We start from the raw sequence: 17406 nt of genomic DNA, 5'->3' as shown, positions 1-17406 counted from the left end.
CTTTTCCTTTTCCTTTTCCTTTTCCTTTTCCTTTTCCTTTTCCTTTTTTTCAGACTACTTCACCTGAAACAGAAGAGATAACCCAATAATAAAATAATCAAATCCCATGCTCCTATTCACTGTGTCCTCAGTGATAAAGACTATCTGAATGTTTTTGAAGTCCATTGTGTTGGCTGCTTGTAATACAGATCTCGAGATTTTCTTCAGGAGCGGGATAATGTTACTTCAACTCATGTGCCATTCAGACAAATGTCAACTGCAACTTTACTACACCACCTAGGCTACATGTCTACCTGCACTTACTGTAGAGGGGCATTCAACATTGAAAGCTCATTCTTCTGCCATGTCTTACACTAACAAACTACTACCCCTAGCACGTCTTTCACAAATGATATATCCAAGGTTATATCTGCAGCATCATTTTTACTAAGCTTCCATGTACAATAGAAGCAGCCTGGTGCCTCCAAAATTGTACATCTAAAATAGATAATAGGATAAAGCAGGTGCTAATGCTATGAGATAAATATGAATGCTCAGCGCAGGAAGTATGAAGCAAGTACGGTCATTGCTATGAGGATACATGTAAGGATACATAGAGGCCGTTGGAGTGCAAGTTCCTGTATGTTCTGTAATTTGGATAACCTGAAATAGACCATAAATGGTAGTTTATTGAATGATTGATAACTTTGCAGTTAATCCCATGATCCAGCATAATTTTATAAACCTGCTCAACAAGGTAGAGGTGGAAGGAAGATGGCAATATTGTATTAGTTCCTAGTAACATGATAAGTCATTCAGTAGAACAGGGAGAAACAATAAAGACACTGACCACAGATTGCAATTGGAAGACTAAGGCTATATAGAAGGAAAAACCTTTGTGACAAAATGAAGGGCAGCTTTAGATCAGATCACCAGAGAGGTCATAGACTCTTCTTTCTTGGGAGTTTTCATACTCAGCTAGGCAAAGCTTATGTGACCTGGTCTTTTGCTGGCTTAGAAGTCTTGCTTTAGAAGTCAACAAGCTTCAGAGCTCTCTTTTTATTTTGAAATGGATATGCAAAAGATACCATAAGTCTATCTCATGTAAAATATTATAAGGTATTAATTTGCTGCTAATTTGTGTTTCATCTTCATGGACAGCTAATGGAAAACATATGTAAGATTAAACAACCCCTAAACTTTTGACTCTGGAGGGAATTCTTTCACTGAAAAAATGTCTTACTGGAATATACAAAACATTTTATTGCAAATGTAGTTGAAGTATAGCTCTTATTGCTCCATGATACAGCTTACTGAAAATATTCCATAGCATATGGCTCATCTTTTCTTTCTCTACATCTGTAATTTATTGAAGAATCTGTGGCATTCAGAAAAGAAATAGAAAGCATCATGTCACCTTTCCTTTTGAACAGCTTTGAATTACTTTCCTGTAATCATTACTGCAGATTAATGCCATCAAAGAGCAGTTCTGCAGCAGATAAAATGAACAGCTTCTGATAAATTTATCATTATAGCAAATCACACCGAGCAGGATTTCTCCCCTCAGCTTGCAGAATGTACGAATGAGTTTTTTTTTCCTTTAAATTTTAAAGGACTACCTAGCTGGCAAGGGCAACCTGAATGTCAGTATGAAAGTCCTGAAAGCATGCTATGCCAGCCATGTGGGATTAAAAATAACAAAATACATTTGCTTCAAATTTGGACATCTGTATTGTATCACTGTGGTGAAATAAAACTCATCATAAGTTTAAAGATCTTCTTTAGAGAAAACCTTAATCCTTGAAATATGATAGATCTGGGAGTGAATAACATTAAGAAATTCTGCATCATCTTTTGGTTTTGTTTTGTTTTATCCTAAACCATCATCATCTGAATTAAATAGGATTTTTCAGGTTTCTGGGTTGCATGCTGAAAAAAACAGACACAGTAAGGGTCGTCAAGATCCTCTGCAGTCCAAAATCTGCTGTGTGTGTTCATCTCTCTTTTATCTCTCAGTCATTTCTCTAGCCATTAAACATTAATGACTATTGAGTGACTCAGAAGCAGGGCAGGGGGCACTTCTGGAAGAAGTTCAAGTATTCTGCTGATGAAAACAGTAGTAGCACCTTAACAGTGTAGAAGATATGTTAAGATACATATTCAGTCATATTTCTCCTTTTATGCAGAAATAGGAAATAGAATACTAAATAAAAAAGAAAGAGGGATCATTTAGACCTGAGACAAACAGGTGATATAATCTATGGTGCATCTATTAAATACTATGAAGCTGGCACATGGCACTGTAAAAACAAAATAAAGGTATTATGGGACTGAAATTTGAATTGACAGAGAATCCATGAAATAGCTCTCATGTTTGCCTTTGTGCAACCTCAGTTATATGATGTGTTTGTTGATGACTGTGGAGAAGTGGGCGTGAAACTAGAGGGACTTCTTTCAGACCATGCTTCATCTTTCCCATCAGAAACATATAGCAGTTCTCCCCCCCTACCTTCCTGCTGTTCCCCAGTCTCTTAATGACCACTTTTTTTTTTTTCCTGATATGATAGACAAGCTCATTACCCACCAAAGTGTTTATTAATCTATGTGGCTGGCAAGAGATAAAATGATTATTACAATGTGTGCAGAGTTTTACTCTAAGTTGCTGTATGGCAACATTAAAGAGGCAATAATTAAGCAGCATTAAATACTTTGTTATAGTATTATAGTTTTGCATTTTCATTTCAAGCTTCATGTTTCATTCCAATATAAAGAAGAATAATTTTCTCTGAGTTTGTCGTTGTTTTAGTTTTATCCATGTTTATGGCTTAATTGAATTGGACAGTTCAGTCAAAAATATCACAGCCATTTTTGATCTATCCTCAAACATAGTTAATCAAAGCATGCTTCATTGGCTTCAGAGAAATAATCAAATAACTGCAATTTTTGTGATTAGACCACTCAAATTCCTTTCATAGTTGTCAGGTACATTGTCTTCAAAGAGTGTATGTCATCTTTATGTGTTGGAAGACAGCTGATTTTCGAGGAGCTGAAGGAGGAACGTATTTCAAAGGAGTCTTGTAGCATTACTTTGTGTATCTTCAGGAGAGGCTCTGGGAAAAAACGGGACAGAAGTATCTTTGTTTTATAAGACTGAGTTTCACATCCTGGCTGTAGCCAAAATACGTGTACATCCAGGAACAAATTATTTTACCCTTCAGTCTTTATTTTGCCTCTATAAAATGAGGGCAATAGTATTTACAACCCTTTCCTGACTATTTCAGAGGAATCTTGGGGATGCTAATGAAAAAATATATAGCAAGACACTGTACTCTGAACAACTAAGGCATCGTAACTGCGTTATAAAAATCTTTCTGAAAAGAAGCACACCAGTTTCCATAACAATGTATGCTTTTCTAAAGATCCTATTCTGTTATTAACTCAGTTTCTATACATGGACACTCTGAAAACATGGGAGTAAGTAGGTGAAAGCAAACAGGAAATTTTCAGCTACAAGAGTGGTTCCAGCTTTTCTCTCTTTCTCAGATGATCACACAAAATTTTGAAATTTTGCTTCCCGACTTTTTCAATTTGTCCATTGCTCAGCAATACAAGGCAAAAGAAATTTGATGAACAAAAACAGCTTTTGCAATTATTCTGATTCAATCATTTTTATCATTCTCTGCTGCCTTCTACTCCTAGCTAACACTACACATATGCATGTTTACCTTATTTTCTGTACCAAGTTTCAGTACTGTTGCTGGCTTCTGTTTCACTGCCATGTCCCCCTGCTTTTTATTTTGTTCCCATTTCATTCTGTGCCCTTGAAGATTTCATCTTCCTCTAATTGAGTCCTTGACATTCTGAAAGATAAAGAGATCTTAGGCATGCTGTTAATGTTCTCAAATTTACTTCAGGTAGTTTGGGAAGTTCTGGGATGAGAATTTGAAAATTTGAAAAGGGGTGGCCCAGCAGGGACAAGGAGGTGACTGTCCCCCTCTACTCTGCTCTTGTGAGGCCCTATCTAGAGTACTGTGCTCAAGTCTGGAGCTGCCAGTACAGGAAAGACAGAGAGCTGTTGGAGAGGGTCCATAGGAGAGCCACAAAGATGATCAGGGGACTGGAGCACCTCCCCTACGAAGACAGGCTGAGGGAGCTGGGCTTATTCAGCCTGGAGAAAAGAAGGTTTCGGAGTGACCTCATTGCAGCATTTCAGTAACTAAGGGAAGCCTACAAACAGGAGTGGAATCAACTGTTGGAAAGGGTTGACAATTGTGGGACAAGGGGAAATGGCTTTTTAAGTTTTAAGAAGGAGGGAAGGTTTCAGTTGGATGTCAGGGGAAAATTATTTACAATGAGAGTGGTGAGGTGCTGGAACAGGCTACCCAGAGAGGTTGTGGATGCCCCGTCCCTGGAGGTATTCAAGGCCAGATTGGATGGGGCCCTGGACAGCCTGGTCTAGTACTAAATGAGGAGGTTGGTAGCCGTGCCTGTGGCAGGAGGGTAGGAGATTCATGATCCTTGAGGTCCCTTCCAACCCTGGTCATTCTGTGATTCTGTGAAAACAGAATTTTCAGTTTTGGAGATCTGGAGTGAATGAGGAAAATAATTTTTGTCCAGATGGTGAAATTAATTATTTTTCAAGATTTTGTTTTCCTCTTATGCACTTTCCTCACTCATAGTGTCCCTCATGACATTAAGATAAAGTCACTCTCTGTAACCTGACCTGATCTTCTGTGGAATCTTTTCTTCACTTCCTTTCTCTTTTATTAACATTTTTGTCCATAGTCTTTGTTAAATAGGCAATCAGGGTAAGAAAAACTGAAAACACATCGTATTTTTCTATTAAAGGGAGTGTGAAGTATCTACTAGGATGAATCTAAACTGGCATTTGGAACAGATCGTTGCATAGAAAGATCTTCCTTTGAAAATTTTATCAATATTTTTTCTCTGCCATGAGGCACACCAGGTGAGCCTGGTTCATATGTTTTGGTTCTACCGGTCTTTTTTTAATAACTCATGAAAACTACAGCAGTGTATCTGCAATTAAAAATATAACTTTCGTGATTATACAATGGGCTAAGCATGACATATTTAGTCCATGGCTAGTAAGTGCAAATAGAAGGCAGAATGTGAGGGGAAAACTTAAGTGTGTTGCTTCATAAAGTAGGCACTGGTGTGATATAGGGAGAGTATGAAGAATAGGGGTATCAAGTACCTTATAACTCTCTCTGTGGATAGGAATAAACTAATGATATTGAATGATCTCTACCATATAAGGCTTCCTGAAGAAACTGAGTCAACAGATCTCTGAAAGTTTCCCTGTTGTGAGTTGTTTGAGCATCTGCTTCTAAATTTCAGAACAAGACAGATGTCATATTTTATAAATGTCCTCAGAAAATATACATATATGTATTAGTCATTTTCAGAAGCTTCAATTTCACGTGTGGGAGTAACTAGTTTTAAGATTGATTTGTGAAAAGTCTTGCTTGTTTTCACACTGTTATTTAGCTACAGACTTAATGGACTTTGTTCAACAAAGCATAATGTGAGCAGTTTTTGCAGGTTCAATATGAATTGAAATGAAAAAAATAATGCAACTGTCCCTCCTCCATCCACCCACAGGTCACTGACAAGCTATCTCAAAACCAGACTGAGCCTCAGATGAGTTTTGTGGTCGTTTGTCATAGGGTAACAGAATATTTGCTTCATATCTCATTTATAGAAGAGTTTTACTTCTCTCCACATCTGTCTCAGGCAGAAGTTAGAAATACTTCAATTTTCTGTTCTTAAAGGAGACTCTGAAAAGAACATTTAGTTATTTTCCATTGAATTGCTCTCCATAGAACTGAGGCTGAAGGATTTACAGAGAAACACTTGTACAGGGACCATTCCCTGGTGCCTTCTACACTCACCCTGCCATTGAACGTTTGCCCAACATCACTGGAAGAAAGGAGTATGCTGTTGAAAGCAATTTTATTATTATTATTAATATACCATTATTTTAGAGAACTGCTGTTGGAAACAGCAGTATGAAGCAATGGAATTAGCCCTCCGGTAGCATGCTTCTGGATGGTTTCAGACCACTTATATGATCAGGTTTTGATGCCTGTGGACAAACCACAGGGTGATTTTGATGATGGCAGTCTGAGGGAAGTGAGTGTGAAAGGTGACCCACCAGGTCACCTGAGGAAGTCACTGACTTCCTTAATAGAGGAAAGTCACTGACTTTAGTGGAGTTGTGCTGATTCACTTGGGGATCTAGCCTGTGTTTCCCCGTGCTCACAATACCATCCATATACGTACTATTTTGTTTCTGTGCCTTTGATTCTTATTCTGCTCTCCATTAAGATTTGTCTTTAAGATTGCTGTTTAAATATATGGTTGAATACTAGCAAGAAGTGAGCTCTGTTCTCATTTGGCTTCTTTTCTGTGACCTTACAAACACCTGTAGTTATGCTGTTTATTTCACCATGTTTTACTGTTTCATGCAGGCCAGTGTCAACCAGGAGCTAGACCTGGCAGCCAGCACCTGTCCCACTGGCCCACAGGAGCAGGCAGCTGGGGACACGAGGGCAGCCCCAGACACAGGTGTTGGGAATGTCCCTGGGGATAGGCTGAGTCTGGACCAAGATGTAGTCCTGAACGTAGACCCAGCTCAGCAGGGCCTGTGGCGGGGCAGGGCAGGATTGCAGGTACCTCTATCAAAACTAGAAAGATTGTGGTATCAGATAGGCACCAGGGATTATCTGGTGCATTTTTGTTTGGAAGAGAAGTACATTTTTGTTGGACATTGCCAGGACACTGCCACCAAGGCAGAGCAGAGCACTGACTCCAGCCCCATGCACATTCCACATGCAGAACCTGGATGTGTTTTTGGGGTCCTCTGTGGGCTATCCTGGCAAGAGATCTGCTCTTTGCTCCCAGATTCCCAGTATGACTGATGCAGCATTGTTTCCCCAGCAAGAACCAATATTTGGCCAGTCAACCATGAAGTTTCTACTCCTATGTTTATAGATTCTTTTTGCAGAAGCGCTGAAGTCACAGGAATGCTTGCTGTGAACAGTCTGTGTGGATTGATGTGACTAATGCCATGAGCTGTACTTATGGTTAAGTTAGAAAACATTCATTTTATTATTAACACAAAATAGTTGCTGCACTGTTAAGAACGCTTATGTAGAAATTATTTGGACCCAAACAAAGGATTTACCTCCAGCTATTATGAATCAGTCCTCAGAGCTGTAAGCAAAAATAATGCCATGCCATTTAGGTAATTAATTATCAGTCTTTAATTATGAATAACAAATAGCCACTGTGACTGCTTTAAGAACAAATCCCAGCATAAAATTTGTCTTCACAATATATTTGTCAAAAAATAAGAAATAATGAGTATGAAGCAAACTGATTATGCAAGATTGGTAAGTAAAAAGGATGCTTAATGAATGCCATTTGTTTTTATATGATGAAATATGTGAACTGTAATTCACCCTGCTGTGTGTTAGAATTTCCATGGGCCCATGCCACTGAAAAACTGATTCTTCATTCACCATAAAGTTAAGCACAGATGAAAGCTTTGACAGGCTTGGAAAACAACTAAAACCAAGTCACCACATCAGAAAAACTAATAAGTAAACAAGACACAAACTAGCAGTTACTACAATGATGAATTCTAGTGATGTAGTGGAAAAGAAGTAAAAAGGAAATAATTCAAAGGGGACTCATTTGTTAACAATTTCCCCTCTGCAGTTTGGCATCTTGTTTTGTTTCTTCCTTCTTTCTTTTTTTTTTTTTTTTTTTTTTTTCTTGTATGGATGTAAGGAAAAATGTATGTCCCAGCCTGAATTGATGATTGAGCACCAGGTGAAGAGGGTGGCTGGCCCAGGAAGCACAGCACAAGCAATTCACCTGTGCCTCCCATGTGAACAGAAGCTCATTTAAGGGCTAGCTGAGGGAGAACGTCTTCTGGATGAAAGCTACTTCTTGAGAAGGTGTGTTCTATAGCTGGAGACTCTACTGCTAGTTGGTGAGTTAATGTTTTCGTATGTATGATTATTGATATTCCTATTGATGCTTTACTTGGTGTTGCAAAGGCTTTTTCAGAAGCAGTTTCATTGCTTCTAAGGGCCAACAGTGGATTATAAAGTTTTTCACATCATAGCAAATATACTGAGTAGCTGAATTATTGGTGTGTGTGTATGATTGGCTTGGTGTGTGTTTGAAGATTCCCAGTGCACAATCCAGTCTGCACAAAGTAAATTTGGGGTTGTAGTGTCTGTTGGACTTCGTTCCATCAGGAGGCCACAATAGGCACCAGAATATAGGATTATGCCAGAGGGCTCAGGCTGCTCTGACTCATCACTGGCCATGACCAGATCAGAGATGCCCTAGTCTAGCTTAATATGATCTCTGTGAGGAAGGTACAGCCTACCCATGGAAGAACTAACTTAGAAGACATAATAACTGCTAATGTGAGTTTGACAGTTTAAATTATCACGTTTAACTTAAATTTTTGAAGTACTGATTTTCTTCTATCTTAGAATCCGCATCTGTTTTGTAAAGGTCTAAGAGTCAAGGCATAGGAAGTCTGAACTGTGCTTCAAATTCCTGCTTTTGCAAGTTATCAGATCTTCTTTTGTTCTTATATAATGATTAAGTTTTGCTTCTATTTTTCACTAATATTTTGTATCCTGAGTCTGTTCTTTGTTTGAATTATTTGAATTACTTTTACACTCTTCATTGCTTTTATTATGTCCACAGATGATGCAAAAAGCTACGCCACTGCAGAAGAGAAAAAAAGACATAACTATTCAGCAATAATCATATGAATAATTTCTTCTAATCCTAATTATTTTAACCTGTCAGACAAAGGATACTACAGATCCAACACAACTTTGCTATTAAGTGACTAAACTACTTGGAAGATTCTTATGTGGATATATGTGAAAAATTATGAGTTTATTGGCTCTCATGATCAGGAAAATATTGGGAAGGAAATAGACATTTCCTCTTGTTGAAGACTTCAGACATTTTTCTATAACACAGGAACATGGGTAATAGTTTTATAGTTAAGCAGAGCAAGTGTACAATATTAATATTCTATTTGTCCAACCAAAATTAATTATTAGGAAACTATGGTTGCTTTATAATTAGAGAGGTATAAGATAGTTTGGGTTCGAAGGACCCTTAAAGACCACCTAGTTCCAACACCTCTCCCATGGGCAGGGACACCTTCCACTAGGTAAATTTACACCACGGCACAACCAACCTAGCCTTGAAGACTTCCAGGGGTGAGATATCCACAACTTCTTTGGGCATCCTATGCCAGTTCCTCATGCTCACTGAAAAAAAAATTTCTTTACACTACAACTCCACCTAGGGCTCACACAAAAAGGAGCTACAACTAAAAGATTTTGGCAGCTCTAACATTATTTTGGAAGCACCTTTCCAGCCCGACTTGCAAAGCCTCTGCATTTTCTCTTTTTAAATACTAACCCTAGGCAGTGCCCAGGTCCTACAGCCACCCCGCTTAGGGTTCCTTGGAAAATGGTGAGGACTGAAAGGTTTTGTCAGCTCCTTTGCAGCCCTATTCACCCTGGAACTATGCACGTTCGTGATTGATATGGGCTGTACAGTGCAATTTGAAGTTCCCCAATTTTTTTGTGTCGTGTGGATCTTGAATTTTGGTCTGAAGTACCCAGAACATGAAAACCCCTGAGTAGGATTCATTGTGGTTACAGTTTGTGTTGAAATTTGTGATGCTGAAAAACAGGAGAGAAAAGTAGTATTATGGAAACCGTTATTTCTATGAGATATGTGCGTGTTCACGCAGTCCTACAATCACTGAAACAAGCCATTCCAGCACCTCCATGAAAGTTTTTATTTCAAGCCCACATTAGTCTTGGATGTAGTTCTCCATGTTGCTCTGCCAGGAGATTATATTGCTATAAGTTTTGTTTTGTTTTTGAATATATGTTTCTCAAATGAAAACTGAATCTTTTAGAAGGAAACTATAATTATTTGAAGGTGAAGGTAAAGGCCTATATACAAGGCCTTTATTTAAAACAAATCAAACAAACAAAACAAATCAAACAAACAAAACAAACAAACAGACAAAAAAAACAAATGTTAGGAATACGAACTTTGGTGCTTTAAATGACATTGTCTTACACTATCCTTTTTCTATAATGCTATTAATGTTAAAACAATCCTTATTCGGTAAAGAAACAGAAAAGTAGCTATTACCATGTACCACAGCTGTTGACCACCTGGCTTCCTGGCCTCTGTATGATGAACAAGATAGCTTAACCAAGCACAGTATACTGTCAGCCAAAGTCACAACATTAACTGGTAAAATAATTGATTTCGCCACATAAGGTAAAATTGTATAGTCCTAATTTTTGATCTGGCTCTGCCGGTCAAGATTTTTTTCCCACTCATTTCAATCAGTTTAAACTGTGGGTGATTTGTATATCCCATAAAAACTTAATTGCATGTTGTTTTAACTAGGTAAGCCTAGGTGAAAACATCATGAAACTATTCTTAAGGTATTGCTAATTTAAAGGGATGAAGTCATCTGTCTTTCTCAAAATGACACCACAAAGCGTATAAACCTACAATAAATGTAACTGTCTTTGGTGTGCTTCCTTATTTCTTTTAGTCTGATTCTGCTTGAAAATTTCTTGTTACTTTATGTTTTTGTGGATGTTTTATGTTTAGGCCAGATGTAGATTTATAAAAGCAGATTTTTAAATATTAAAAAAAAAAATAGATTATTTTCACTGAACCCTAGCTGGATGCTCAGGATTTCTTTTTATTTTCTCTCAATTATTTATCGTTTGTCCCTACTGAATTCTCAGGAGATTCAACGGGAAGGTACTTCAGAGAGAGTACCATCGTACAAAGGCATATTTGCTTCATGCTGGCATCTTTGTTTTTCCTTCCAGAACTCTGTGCTCTAGAGAGACTGAGGAAATGGATCACTGAGGATCAAGCTACTCTACAACGTAAGTCAGTATCCGCTTTTTATCCATGTAAGGTGGTAGAAAATGACCTTTTCCAATTAGTTTCCATGAGAACTTGCTTGTTTTACTACTCTTTTGAAGAACTATTACAGCTGTTAGTCATGTTAAGAGGAAACTGCCTTTTGGTGTCTTTGCTGAGTCAACAAATGCTATCTGTGGTGCTGTATACTCTTTAATGATTTGTACATTCATGACTCTGTTTGTGATTTTGCTCCTTGTCGTGGCTGTTATTTCTTAAAAAAATTACTGTCCATTCTTGTCCATGTTGCAAAAGCTTAGGCTGCAAGATATTAAACACATACATATGAAATAACTTTGCTACTCCTGCAACACAGGAGTTTCCAAACAAAACAGCAAAAATACAGATTTGTTGGAATACATACTGTGGTTAGACTTGTGAAGGTGGTGTGTTGTCACTGACTGACAGGGTTGGCAGGGTGCACATAAAGTCCTGAGGCAACAGTTGTGCTGTAGTTGCTGTGAGAGATCAGGGAAAACTGGCTTGTTTAATGCCCTTGTTTGCCATCTTTTAAGTAGAGCTGACTAGGTTAAGTAAAAATGAGTGAAATGTGATATTTGAAAGTTCTTTGACATATAACAGCAAGAAGTTTATTGGAAGCATTTCCCTTTTTTTGTCATCACCTTACTTAAGATGTTATGTTTTTAGCAGTAATTTACATGAAATACGGTTCTTTCTTGAGACCCCTTTTATTTCAATAGGAATTCAAATTTATAGCACTTTTAGCAGAGGCTTTGGGGCAAAATTAGATGTGATTGCTGCTTTGACAGTATATAGTGTATATATATATCAGCATCATAGAATGGCTTGGTTGGAAGGAACCTTGAACTCCACCTAATTCTATTCCCTCTTGTCATATTGTTATCTGTCCACATACGAAGTTGGTCTCCCTCCTGTTCATAAGTTCTGTTTAACTACTTTAAGGCTGCAGTGAGGTTTTTCCTTCTTCCCAATTGCACAAGCTCAGCTCCCTCTGCACTTCTTCATGGGAGGGGTGCTCCAGGCCTCTGATCATCTTTGTGGCCCCTCCTTGGGACCCACTCCAACATCTCCACATCTTTCTTGTGTTGGGGGCCATACTCCAGATGGGGCATCACAAGAGGGGATAATTGCCTCCCACGCCCTCCTGGCCACCCCTCTTTTGAGGCAGCCCAGGATACTACTGGCTTTCTGAACTGCAAGCATGCAACATTAGCTTCCATCAAGCTATCCATTCACTAGAATCCCTGTAAGTGTAAACCTGTTTGATAGAGGAAATTCTCACCTACAGAACACTTTTTTTTTTTTTTTTTTTAACATAATCAACCCCATTAACCATGCATCTCACTAGCAATGAACAACAGTCTGCATGCAAAAAAAAATCTGCTCCAGTGGAGGTAAATCATTGTTGCTGTCACCACTGCTGAAATGCACCACCCACCATCTCACTGTGCTCACCTCCACCATTTGGCCTCCATAAATGTTCAACAAGCATTGGTGAGTGTCATTGGTGCCATTTTTTCCTGCATGGAGGAGTTCAGAGACACTCTGCTTTATCTGCATTTCCATGTCAAATGTAGTTATATCAGATGCCATTTTGTCAAACTGCCTTTCTGCTGGCGTCTGTTACGTGGCAACAAAATGTCATGGAATATTGCTGGGAAGGTTTGGCCTCTGCTGCCACACTGCCAACATCCGACTTCATGGTCCAACATAATAAAATAGTAAGCATTACTTTCAAACCAGCCTTTGTATGTATAATATATATATGCACACAGGTTATCTATAGAGAGACAGAAAAAAATACAGTATGTTTTCAAATTTTTCATGTTCTGAGTCTTTCTATAGTTCTTGCCTGATGAGATATTTAGAATATTTTGGAGACTTCTGATTTGCTTGTCAACCCTATAGTTTTCATCCTGCATCGCTTTTGGTTCATAGGATAAGATGGTTTGTGTACATGTGGGACTGTTTTCATATATAATCTTTTATTGGCTTATTTTCTTCTTTACTTACTGTTTCCTTATATTCTATTAAGCAACTTTTACCTGATCTTTTTCTTTTCATAATGGGATTGTTATTTATATACCCTGCAGCATAAAATTTGAAATGATGCATGAAGTCAATTGGATTTTGAATACTGCACTGTTCATTATCTATTTCCAACATACAAAAATACTTTGCAATATAATGACTTTTCTATGAAACTGTGTAGGATCTCTGGGCATTTGTATAGAACAAAAGCAGAGTCATGGCACTTCATCTAAGTGTTGAATCTTGAAAGACACTTTTCTAGATGTTTGAATTCATACATTTGAATTTGTAATTCAAATGTTTACAAAAAAGGGGGAATAAAAGCACATGAGACTGAATCATTTAATCCCTGCAAAACATCATGTAGAATCTCAATGGGGACTGCCTGAAAGAGAATCAGGAAAGTATTAAAATCTTCCTTTCAAAATTGGTTAAATTTGAGACCATGGTAGAGTCACTCAGCTACATCCTAATGCATAGATAAACTCAGAAACTTAGAGAACTCTGATCAACTTTAAAAGGTAGTTCAATCTGAACATGATTCTTAAAACTAGGAAGATTTGGTCTCAATAAGCTTCTTTGTGTAGATCTAGCTATAGCTAGCAGTACTATGTATTCAAAGACTGCTGAGAGAACCAGGCCTCTTATACCATTTGAAGGTCAGGCTTTGTGTTTCTATAAGCATGTCATCCACATATTAATACATATGGAGATAATATTTTGTCCTATGTAAAATAAGTTAGCTCAGACTAAAAATATGGAAGAACTCAGTTTGGCAGACAAGAATTGCATGGCTGCTTCAGAATATATATTTGCACTAACTTTAAGAATACAGTATGCCCTGTCCTGAAAAAAGGCATCATGGTTTTATGATTTTTGGTTATTGGTATTCCACATCATAACATCATGTAATACATTAGGAGTTAAAGAGTTACTGCTCCAATTCTGGGTACTTGTCCCAGAAGAGAAGAACAACTACAGTTATCCCAGAGGACTTCGTGTTCGTAGAGGAGATAAAGCCCCTGGCAAGGTCTCCTCCCTGTTGCTCCACCTGACCACACATTTTGCCTCAGCATTAGTGTAAGGCCTTAACTTTTTTGGACACTCTCGCATTATATTTGATTTATTAGCTCCAACTCTAATTATATTGTATTATAGCGTGTTATCTTGCATTCTGATATCTTATTTAGTATATTAGTTTGTTTCTTCTCAGATCACTGCCACTGTTCTGTTCGGGGCCCATCTCTCTGCCCTTTTTCCTTATCCCTTTCCAGGGCGCGGATCTTCAGGTCCCTCCACCCCACTAGTCACAGAACCAGGCCAAATCAGCCCATAAACTGTTGACAAAAGGCGAGGTTGTTAAATATCCAAATGCGTTCTTAAGAAGTTAAATAATGTGTGAATGAAATCATTCTCTACATTTAGAGTGTTTCACTAAGATGACTCTCATGTAGACATCTGGGTCCACAAAGGTTTCTACTGATTGCTACAGGCTATTCTAAGCAGAAGAAAACAAGGAAAGTGCTTATAGGCAATGAATCTGGAAACGAATGATTGTCATTTATATGGAGGTAATTTTTCTTCCCATACAGAATACAGGGAAACTGTAGTGTTCTCTTGCACTAGTGATATGAGGAAGCACTATGTGACCACAATAGAGAGGTACTGCTAAGTGTTTGCTCTGCTCTCATACTCTTCCCCAGGGAGTCACTGCTCCTTTCTGCAGAAGATGAGCTGTTTGGCTGAGAGGACCTTTGATCTAACCAAGCTCAACTTACCTTCTCATTTCTCGTGTTTTTCAAGTCCATAATCCAGGCAAGAGAACTTACATGCACAAAATATTATTGCTATAGAACTCTTACGCAAAAAGAATCTCAGTTATATACACTGCAACTGAAGCATAAGCCAGAAACATCAAACTATCATTAGACCATATCTGAAGGGCCACTGGGACTGCAGGCTTGACAACGCTGCCTGATTGGCCTTGTTTGTTATGTTCATTGTCATTCAGAGCTATTGTCAGTGCAAGATAAATTCTTGCAACAGCGTCTATCATGACAAATTTTGTGGCAGACTCCAGCGCTTTCTTTCCCAGAGTCTTAACACTCTCAGAGGGAATCTTCATTCATCTTTAGGGTAAATGATTAATTTAGTAATCTTATGTTGAAACTTTTCTCCTTTTCTTTTTAAACTTTCAGGAGTTTTGCATGACTATTTGAAATGTGTCAAAGCAAGGCGAACATAGACTGTTACCCAGTCACATCCTTGCAATTCTGAAGAAAATGCTCTGGCAGCTGGATCTGGTGAATCTTGGGCTGTGCTGTTAACTCAGTCCAGAGGGACAATGTTCTCTAAAGATTTTGCAGGCAATCTCTAGCTGGCATTTTCACCTCTTACTAGTGACTGTGAATTACAATATTAGTAGGCTTTAGAAAAACTTCGATGAAATACGTGTTTTTTTTAACTATAGTTCTGATCATCTTTATATAACTAGAGAAAGAATAGTTGAGTAGCTGTGGAAAGGGAGAAAGCTTCTCTTTAACAGTCCTAGAGAACAAACAACATTATCTGTTTTTTCTTGCCCAGTTGTTACAGCCTGATCAATACAATTTAATATTTTGCTGAATATGTCTAGTTTTAAAAAAAAAAAAAAAAAAAAAGTAAATAGGTTTCCTTGGGTGAGGATTAGCTGTGTTCCCTTGCTGCATGCATGTTTGCTTCTAGCAGTACACATCTGAACTTGTGGTTAACAAACACATAGTGCCTGTGCTAGTTCCATTCTGCACTATGTTAAGTGAAAAGTAAATTTTATAGCTGAGAGCTACCAAATACTGCAGTACTAATCCCTAAGACTGTGTGGCTCAATAAATAAGAGTTTAATGAAAAAGATGCTGCAAGGGACTTATTTTTTTGTTCCACATTTGTTATGAGCTGTAAAAATCCAGCAAAACAAAAACCAAGACAGAATAATAAATGTTATAACAACTTTTCCTTTTATTCTTAAGTGTTCAGTATTTATGACGTTGATTTTTCTATCACCATGGCAATCACTGGAAAATATGACAGCATCTGAAAACAATATAAATATTTATTTGCATGTAATGTTTTATCTGGAAGCCACTGCTATCCAGAGGAAAAGATTAAGTACCTATTTATTCCAACTTCTGCAGATGTTCAATTTGTTTGCTTTTATTTATGTATGTATTCTTCTTTTTTATACTGGTAGATGTATTGATATACTACAGGTTCAGATAATTCTTCACTTTTGCCCAGGTAATTGTGCATTATATGATTTATTGTATTGTTAACACCATTTTCCTCTGTCCTAGTTTATTAGGCCATATTTAAGTAATATATGTGCACATCTGATATCAATCCAAGTGAAGTCTGAATCCAGATTTAGATGTGACCTTCTCCCTAGGATATAACTTTTTCTAATAAAAACTGACTGAATTAGAAGCATGAAGAAATGGCTCTCTTGTTTTTTCCTTAATGATTTTTGCCCAGGAGTTTAGGAAAATACTTCAGAAATCAGAACAGTTTTCTAGCTTTCTCATTTTATATCTTGCTGACAAATTCTGTCTTAGAGTTTCTGTATCTCATTGTCCATTCTTTGCTTCAGGGCATCTCATGTGCCGTATCTGTTGAATGATTCCATGAATGAACTGGAAGATGAAATATAGTGCCTGTCAATCATATTTTTAGATGACACAATTCAGGGAGGCACTGTAAATTCATGGGAGAATGAGAATAAAATACAGTGTAATCATCATGCACTGGAAAAGTGGTCTGAAATCAATCAAACGGATTCACTAAGGATACTGGCAAAGTGGCTAACATAGGAAATAGCAAAAAGAACAAAACTGACGAGATTAAGTGCAACATGGAAAACTTAAAGTTTAAAAATGACGAGAAAATAATTCTGATTTTTCATGATTCATGACATGAAATTTCATGAAATTTCGGGACATGAAAATACGTGAGATTCCATTCCTTCTCATTTTGAATCTTTTTGATATAGCCTTTTACACTGGAAGCCATGTAATTAATAGAAGTTAACAAACCTAAAATGTCTGCCTTTAATCCCATAAGACATATTATGGATGGATAGCACAAAGCATAATTCTGTGCATATTATGAATAACATTTTTCTTTCATTGTTTACAGCTGCACAGGATTCCTTGTCAGTTCTGTAGTATAGCTGTTCTCTCTGTACTTGTAACTGTGAATTAATTACGACAGAGGTCCCAATTAAGGTTTCTTGTACAACAAGTACTAACTAAAGTGGTGTAAAAAGAGAATGCTTTAATATGCATCAAGAAAAAATGGCAATTCAAACAGTGAAGTGTCTTCATTTCAAGCTATGGTTGATTCCAT

General features: G+C 37.6%; 1 long non-coding RNA gene across 1 annotated transcript; it reads left to right on the top strand.

Annotated features, from left to right (window-relative positions):
• The first annotated feature begins 7933 nt into the window (after nucleotides 1-7933).
• On the top strand, nucleotides 7934-16438 carry LOC122193557. Its single transcript, XR_006182935.1, has 3 exons — nucleotides 7934-7999; nucleotides 10920-10979; nucleotides 15228-16438. It is a non-coding gene; the product is annotated as an uncharacterized LOC122193557 (long non-coding RNA).
• Nucleotides 16439-17406: the final 968 nt, after the last annotated feature.

Source organism: Lagopus leucura, unplaced genomic scaffold (assembly GCF_019238085.1).
Source record: "Lagopus leucura isolate 7727_CA_CO unplaced genomic scaffold, USGS_WTPT01 Super-Scaffold_73, whole genome shotgun sequence".
NCBI classification, from domain to species: Eukaryota; Metazoa; Chordata; class Aves; order Galliformes; family Phasianidae; genus Lagopus; species Lagopus leucura.
This window is presented reverse-complemented; position numbering and strand designations above follow the sequence as displayed.